A 7,987-nucleotide genomic window follows, 5' to 3' on the forward strand; every position below is an offset into this window, starting at 1 on the left:
CGAACATAGCTCGTCCCGCTCACACCTAGGACACAGGGACGCGCAGGCAGGCACACAAACACACATATAAACAAGACATGCTATTAACACTCATAAATCTGACCTAGAGATGTACGCAGAACAACTCCTGGCAACATGGGTATACATTTAACATTTACATTTAAGTCATTAGCAGACGCTCTTATCCGAGCGACTTCCAGAGCGACTTACACAAATAAACAGCAGAGATTAAACCACAACACATGGAGCGCTTGGGGCTATATGGTTCTATCTGCTTTTTGTCCAAATGGAGTTATTGACAGCCTGTTCTGTCAAATTTCTCTACCTATATAGTACTCTAAATACCCCAATTCATGTTGTTGTGTAAAAAAATAAATCATAGATAAAAATTGCTGACCGTTCAAACCAATGAGGGTTTGTAAGTAACTTTAACAGCAATTATCTTAGATCATCTTCTAGCAGACGAAGCTCTAGCAGACAGAACCTCTAGCGGATAGAACCTCTATCAGATAGAACCTCTAGCGATAGAAAGCTCTAGCAGAAGACAACTCTACGGATAAAACCTCTAGAATAGAACGCTCTAGCAGAATTAGAACGCTCTAGCAGGCAGAACCTCTAGCGGAATAGACTGCTAGCAGAGTAGAACCTCTACGCAGACAAAAGCTCGTAGCAGATAGAAGCTCTAGCAAGACAGAACGCTCTAGCAGACAGAAGGCTCTAGCAGGATAAGCTCTACGGCAGCTACGAGAAATCTAGCAGGATGAACCTCTGCAGATAGAAACCTCTAGGCAGAGTAGAACCTCTAGCAGATCAGAACCTGGCTAGACCAGCAATAGAACCTCTAGCAGACAGAAAGCTCTAGAGATAAGAACTCTTAGCAGATAAAGCTCCAGCAGATAGAAACGCTCTAGCAGACAAAGCTCTAGCAGATAGAGCTCTAGCAGATAAGAAGCCTCTACGACAAGCTCTAGCAGATAGAACTCTAGCAGACAGAAGCTCTGTAGACAACTCTAGCAGATAGAACCTCTAGCGAACAGCATCCCCAAGCGATAGAAGCTTTAGGCAGATAGACAGGTCTTGCCAGATGAGAAACCTCTGATAGAACCATATACAGATAGAACCTCTAGCCGACAGAACCTCTAACAGACAATCTCCTAGGCAGACGGACCTCTAGCATCTAGAAGCTCTAGCAGACAGAACCTCAGGCAGACTAAGCTCTAGCAAGATAGAAGCTCTGAGACAGACTCAAGACACGAACCTCTAGCGAAGTCAGATAGAACCTCTACGCAGCAGAAGCTTCTGTAGACAGACACCTCTAGCAATTAGAAACCTCTGCAGACAGATCCCAAGCAGCATAGACTTAGCAGATAGAACTCTAGCAGATAAAAACCCTATAGAACCCTATAGCAGATAGAACCGTACTCGCAGACAGAACCTCTAGACAGACCAGAATTCTACGCAGAACAGACCCCAAGCAGATAGAAGCTTTAGCAGATAGAACTCTAGCAGAAGTAGTAACCTCTGATTAGAACCTCTAGCAGATCAGAACCGTCTAGCAGATAGAACCTCTAGCAGATTAGAAGCTCTGCAGATAGAAGACTCTGGCGATAGAAGCATCTGAGCAGTAAAGATTAGCAGACATAGACCTCTAGCAGGATAACCTCTAGCAGATAGAACCTCTAGCAGATAGACCTCTAGCAGACAACTCTAGCAGATGAACCTCTAGCAATGAACCTCTAGCAGATAGAATCTAGAGAAGACTCTAGCAGATAGAAGGATCTAAGCAGATAAACTCTAGCAGAATAGAACCTCTAGCAGGATAGAACTCTAGCAGAAAACTCGTGAGAGATAGAACTAGAAAAAAAGCTCCAGTATCAGCTCTTAGTTTTCCTGCAGGGTGAGGATGGCGTGGAGCTGACCTGAGCCCTGGCTTCCTTCAGGTCCTCTCCTGGCCTGTAGAGTGCTGTCCTGCTGGGAGTCTTGGTGAGCAGGCCTGGTACTTGACCCTGTTACAGCTCCAGGGACTGGGTCAGGGCTGCAGGCCTGGTCTCTGTGTCCGCTGCTTGCTCTCAGCCTCCTGCAGCACAGCCCTCAGCCTGGACAACTGCGCCTCCTGCCCCGCAGACGGTTCTCCCATCAGTTGCCTGGGGGACACAAAATTCTCAGAACACGTGTAGTCTTACTTCAAATATGCCTGTATAAATGCTTACATAAATCCTGCAAAGGCCAGTACTGAGGGTACTTACTGCTTATTAAAGTGAGAGAAAATCCATGTTCCTGTCTCTTCTGGTGTACTGTACTCCTCTCACTCCACCCACCCACCTCCTCCCTCTGCCTGCTGGTATGTCTCTGGGCTGCTTCAGGTCAGAGCGGAGGTGCTTCATGGTTCTCTCACACTGCTGCAGCCTGCCCTGGGTCTCCTGTAGCTCAGCCCTCAGGCCAGACCCTCTCCCTGCTCTCCTGCTGAGCCCGGGCCTCCCCTGCCACCGCGCAGCTCCCACGCAGAACACACACTGCCCCTGCTGGTGTCCCGCTGGAGACAGAGGGAGTGTCAGTGAGGAGTTGTGTAGGAGAATGGTGTTGTTGTAGTGATTGTGTGTGTTTGTATTGTTTGTGTGTTGTTGTATTGTGTGTGTGTGTGTGTGTGTGTGTGTGTTTGTTGTATTTGTGGTGTGTGTATGTTGTGTTGTAGTTGTAGTTTGTGTGTGGTGTATGTGTGTGTGTGTATGTATTTGTGTGTGTGTGTGTGTGTGTGTGTGTGTGGTGTGTGTGTGGGGTGTGTGTGGTGTGTGTGTGTGTGTGTGTGTGGTGTGTTGTGTGTGTGATGTGTGTGGATGTGTGTTGTGTGTGTGTGTGTGTGTATTGTGTGTAGTGGTGTGTTGCTGTGTGTAGCTAGTTGTGTATGTGTGTGGTGTGTGCGTTGTGTGTGTGTGTGTGTGGTGTGTGTGTGTGTATACACACATATGAGGGGTGTAGGGGACACACAGACAGAAACGACGATATGATCCACATACACTCCTTCAGCCTTCCTTCCTCTCCCTGCAGCTCCACCGAGGCACTTTAATGACACCAGCTCTACATTACATTACTACACTCCAGGTACAATATCCCAGATGGGATAATATTAGTTTTCCCCTGGCTGATGATGCATTACAAAAAAAGGAGCAGTGTAACAGATGCGCTCTAGGGTAAATATAAATCCCACAGCACTTGTAACATGGCTGGGAGACACGCACCCCACACCCACAAAACACTTCTGTAATTCATCTCTCTTTCGTTCTTACTGATCTCTAAGCCAGAAGAGAGAGAGAGGAAGAGAGAAACATTAGTTTGCATTTAACTTACAAACATCATTAAAACCCAGCCTATTGTGTTCTTTTAAATGAGTTTAATCTGTTAATGACTCCATTAGGACTCCATGCATGATGTCTCCCAGGAATGGGAGGGAGGAAGTGAGAGTGGATTGAGCAGTCTGTACATCACAAACCGTGTAATACACAAATATGGAGGTAAAAGATACTGCAGAAAAAGAGGACAGATGAAGAGGATAAATATAATAATAAGTAGGACAGATATAGGGAGGGGACTGATGTGGCAGAAGGGGCGGAGTCTAATCCATAATACAGCCTGCCTGCCTGCCGTGCCTGCCTGTCTGCTGTCTGTCTCGTCTGTCTGTCTCTGTCTGTCTGTCTGTCTGTCTGTCTGTCGTGCTGTCGTTGTCATGTCTGCTCATGCTCGCTGCCTATCCCTGCTGCCTGTGCTGTCTTTGTCTGTCTGCCCTGCCTGCCTGCCTGTCTGTCTGTCTGTCTGTCTGCCTGCCTGTTTGTCTGCCTGCCTGGCCTGCTGCATACATTACTGCATCAATCAGTGCTAAGCTGCAGTGTAATTTTCTAACTCCCTATTTCTCTCCCAACCTCATCACACAGACAACACCCCATGGCTATTTTTGATGAGATTCAGTGCTAGAGAGAGGGAGAGAGAGGAGGTGAGGGAAGGGGGGGAAGGGTGTTTATAGAGCAGCCTCTCTCCCTCTCCCTCACCCTCTCTCTCTCTCGCAGCTCAACCACTGATTAATTTCCAACTAGATCGCTTGGCAAGCAGTATTATTAGCATAACATTTCCATGGATCAGGCCCTGCAATGAAACCCTTTCATCAAGTCGCTTGTCAAACATAAAATTTCGAATCTCATTTTGTTTCTAATATAATTTTCTTACTGGGTGTGTGTGGAAGGCAGCGGGAGCTGGGAAAACGGAGAGTGGGGGAGGTGGGGGTGGAGGGTTGTTATGCAGAAGATAAACGGAGTCATCAATCAAAATTAAAAGAGCTCTGGGTTGGGAAGGAGGCGTTGGTGTTAACCATGGCGTCTGTAGCTGCTTCGACACACCCTAGGTGTGTGCTCTCAGGGCTGTCTGGCTGTCTGTCTGTCTGTCGAGTGGACAGAGGCTGAACTCTCAGCTAAAGACAAAAGAGCAGTCTGACTATCTTATCTTGTGACTGAGGCAGAACAGAACGGCAGGCAGACACCAAACTTAGTCGATCACACAGGTCCACAAACTCAAAAAACACCTTTCACGTCACAACAATGTGACAGCACATGCAATAAATAACGATAAATCTAGCCTTGATTACAAAATGGTCAAAGCTGCCACTATTACAACCCTCAGCCCTAGTCCCAGACTGTACCATTAATTATGAAAAATAACACAGCAGGAGGAGGGATGGGGAATTCATTTGAATAAGGATACAGAATCAATGCAATTTAATCAATCTTAGCTAATTAAAATAAATCTATATTGTGAAACAATCAAGGTGCATAAACAAGATTCAAATAAATGAAGGAACTGTGCCAAGAGGCTGCCCACTTCTAATTAAATGATACTAATTGAATTCCCCGGCTGTGTGCTGTGCTGTGTGTTTGTTGATGGCGTGGAGAGAAAGAGAGAGGGATGGCTGACCGCCCACTCCTCTGTCTCTGCTGCTTCTCCTCAACAGCACACATTACTGCACACAACACAGCCACACCATGGGCCATCTCTCATAGTTTGTGTCTGTCTTTGTGATTGTCTCCACCCACTTCCAGGTGTCACCCGTTTTCCCCATTAGTCCCTGGGTACTTATTCCGGTGTTCCCTGTTGGTCTGTTGCCAGTTCGTTATGTCAAGTCAACCAGTCTGTTTTTCCGTGCTCCTGCTTTTCTTATCTCTCTTTTGCTAGTCCTCCCGGTTTTGACCCTTGCCTGCCTTGACTCTGAACCCACCTGCCTGACCATACTGCCCGCCCTGACCTCGAGCCTGCCTGCCACTCTGTGCCTCCTGGACTCTGATCTTGTTTATGATCTTTTGCCTGTTCACAACAACTCTCTTGCCTGGCCCTTGTTTTATAATAAATATCAGAGACTCGAACCATCTGCCTCCCGTGTCTACATTTGGGTCTCGCCCTGTGCCCTTATAGACCTCCATAAGTATTGGGACAGTGACATTTTTTGTTGTTTTGGCTCTGTACTCCAGCACTTATTGATTTGCATCCATATCGGGTGAACTGTTTAGAAATTACAGTTATTTTTGTACATAGTCCCCCCAATTTAGGGGACCAAAAGTCCCCTAGGCTGTAATAGGAGGGATGAGAGAGTTAGTTAGACATGCTGTAATAGGAGGGATGAGAGGGTTAGACAGGCTGTAATAGGAGGGATGAGAGGGTTAGACATACTGTAATAGGAGGGATGAGAGGGTTAGACATGCTGTAATAGGAGGGATGAGAGGGTTAGTTAGACATGCTGTAATAGGAGGGATGAGAGGGTTAGTTAGACATGCTGTAATAGGAGGGATGAGAGGGTTAGACATACTGTAATAGGAGGGATGAGAGGGTAGGTTAGACATGCTCTGTAATAGGATTGGATGAGAGGTTAGAAGGCTTAAAGGAGGGATTGAGAGGGTCTAACATACTGTAATAGGAGCCCATGAGCGGATTAACATTACTGTTATGTAGCAGGTGTATAATAGATCTATGGTGTGCTCACATATTATCGTTATTTAAAAAGGAATTATGGTGTCCTGTATTATCTTGTTATCAGTGTAACAGTTATGGTGTTGTTGTATAATTTGATATATTATTAGATAATATGGTGCGTGCTAACATAATTGTACTAGCGTTTCTGGGGTTGTGTATACATATGTACTAGTTTATATAGATTATGGTGCGTGTATACATATGTATAGTTATATAGAATTAATGCGTGCTGTAATACATCTTGTATAGTTTATGGTGTGCTATAAATATGTATATCTTACTGGCTGTGTTTAGCATTTGTATAAGTCTTTTATAGATTATGGGAGTACCTGTGTGTGTACTACTATGTAAGTTATATATAGATATATGGCGCGTGATAATATTGTATGTTTGGTGTGTCTAATTGTATAGTTTATATAGATTATGGCTTGTGTATCATATGTATGTTTATACTAGATTTGGATGTGGTATACATTCTGTATAGTGTATACAGATATATGGTGTGTGTCTGTGTATACATTATATGTATGTTAATAGATCATGGGTGTGTATAACCATATGTATAGTTATACAGATTATGGTTAATGTGTGTATACATATTGTATGTTTAATATGATTATGGTGGTGCTTACATATTGATAGTTTTGGGATGTGTTTATACATACTTGTATAGTTTTATATAGAATTTGTGTGGATATACATTATTGCTTATAGTTTATATATTGATGTGTTGAATACGATGTATAGTGATACAGATTATGTGTGTGTATACTATTGTATAGTCTTATATAGTTATGTGTCCTTGTGTATTAAGTATTGATATAGTTTTACTGCAGCTAGTATAATAGCGCTGGCACCAAGGCCCATCATTCTAGATCATCATTCCAGTTAGCTACGAACAACGCTGTTGAATGTCTCACTAAGGATTTGATATAGATGTGTGTGTATATGTAGCTGCACCTGTGTGAGCAGGCTTCCCTCTCCTGCTGTAGCTGGCAGTTGTCTGTAGTTGTGAACTCCATGGTCCTCCTCTCTCGACTCAAGTGCCCTGCGAGGACAGCTACCTCCTTCTGCAGCTTTTCTGCACCTCTCCCAAGGGCCTGCCTACCTGCTGAGCCTGCACTGACGCACACACAGACACAGACCACGACACACAGACACCCACAGACACCACGACAGACAGACAGACAGACAGACAGACGGGACAGACAGGACAGCAGACACGAAAAGAAAGAAAGAAGAAAGAAATACATATCATTTAATTGGTTTAGTGACAATTATCCTTATCAGGAAACAATTTGCATGTGTGGACGCAAGTAGTAAATTGAAAACAAATCCCAGTCCATTATAAAAGAAAACAGTGCTGTAGGAGAAAGGAAGAGAAGCAGGGGGATGGAACAACCAGAGACACCACAAAACCACATGTTCTCCTCTATTCTGCTTGTAGTCAGACACTGTAGAGGCTTGGGTCTGAGAATGATCTGATTCCATGTAATATATGTGGATGACCCGTTTTCCCCTGGGCCAGCAGGAAACCTAGTGTAAGCGTGACTAGTAGACAGAAAGTTGCAGATTAAATCCCCCGATGACAAGTGTAAAATACTGTCGTTCTCTGCCCGCTGAACAAGGGCAGTTACACCCCACTGTTCTTAGCCGTCATTGAAAGTTAAGAATTTGTTCGTACATGGACCTGCCTAGTTAAAAAGGTTAAATCAAACACCAAGCACCCCAGCAGCAGTATCGATCGTGAGTGATTAAATCCTCTCCCTCCATCCCCACCTCCAACCCGACCCTGCCACTCTCTCTATCATCCCCTCATTCACCCGTATGCTCAGTTTATGGACATCTCCCTGTGAGTCAGGAAACGCCACGCTAAAAGCAATTATAAACAGCTGATGTCGCCCTTCCTTTATGTAGGGGCGGGGGGGGGGAGTGCCCTCAGCCAAACATGATTTGCCATTGCAGTTAGTTCTTGCCATGA

The 7,987-nt window shown here is 44.8% G+C and overlaps 1 long non-coding RNA gene across 1 annotated transcript in view; it reads left to right on the forward strand.

Annotated features, from left to right (window-relative positions):
• The window catches only part of LOC139028319 (uncharacterized), a 10,460-nt gene that overhangs the window by 1,721 nt on the left and 752 nt on the right, over positions 1-7,987 (forward strand). Inside the window, exon 2 of the long non-coding RNA XR_011480495.1 lies at positions 6,979-7,007. This is a non-coding gene — a long non-coding RNA (uncharacterized lncRNA). The remainder of the gene's footprint in view (positions 1-6,978; positions 7,008-7,987) is intronic.

The sequence above is a fragment of the Salvelinus sp. IW2-2015 genome, linkage group LG10 (assembly GCF_002910315.2).
Source record: "Salvelinus sp. IW2-2015 linkage group LG10, ASM291031v2, whole genome shotgun sequence".
In the NCBI taxonomy this organism is placed as follows: Eukaryota; Metazoa; Chordata; class Actinopteri; order Salmoniformes; family Salmonidae; genus Salvelinus; species Salvelinus sp. IW2-2015.